Below are 643 nucleotides of genomic sequence, written 5' to 3' on the forward strand. Positions count from 1 at the left end.
CCTTCTTTATCTTTTATGCTGGTTTTTGTCTTAAAGTTTACTTAATCAGAGATTATTATTGCTACTCATGCTTGTTTATTATTGCAGTTAGCTTGGTATATTTTTTAACCATCCTTTAAATTTTAGTCTCTTTTTGTCTTTGTGTATAAGATGTGTCTCTTGCAGGACAGCATATTAAAGGATCTTGTTTTCTTCTCCTTTAGCCACTCTCTGTCTCTTCACTGATGCATTTAATCCATTGACGTTTAATATAATTATCGATAGATATGAATTAATTGTTGCCATTATGTTAATTTTTTGATGGTGCTGATCGTTCCTTTGTTCTGCATGCCTTTTTGTGCTGAGTTTGTGTTTTTTGTCCTATTTCTTGTCAGTTTCTTCTTAGTTTTCATGTTTGCTTGTTCTGCTTGTTCATTTTCATTGTAAGTTGTGAAGTATTAACTTTCTTTGGGGTTACTTTATAGTCTATTAACTTTTCTCTCCACTTAAGACAGTCTATTGTATTCTGTAATCTACCTGACCTCCTCACCTTCTGGATCTCTGTTCCCATAATTTTCCCTTCTTTGACATTGCTGTTATTTTGATCTTCAGTTGTCATCCCAGCTCCTTTGAATTCATTGTTGTAGTTTTGTTCTCTTCTGGA

This window comes from Chrysochloris asiatica, unplaced genomic scaffold, assembly GCF_000296735.1.
Source record: "Chrysochloris asiatica unplaced genomic scaffold, ChrAsi1.0 scaffold00416, whole genome shotgun sequence".
Lineage (NCBI taxonomy): Eukaryota > Metazoa > Chordata > Mammalia > Afrosoricida > Chrysochloridae > Chrysochloris > Chrysochloris asiatica.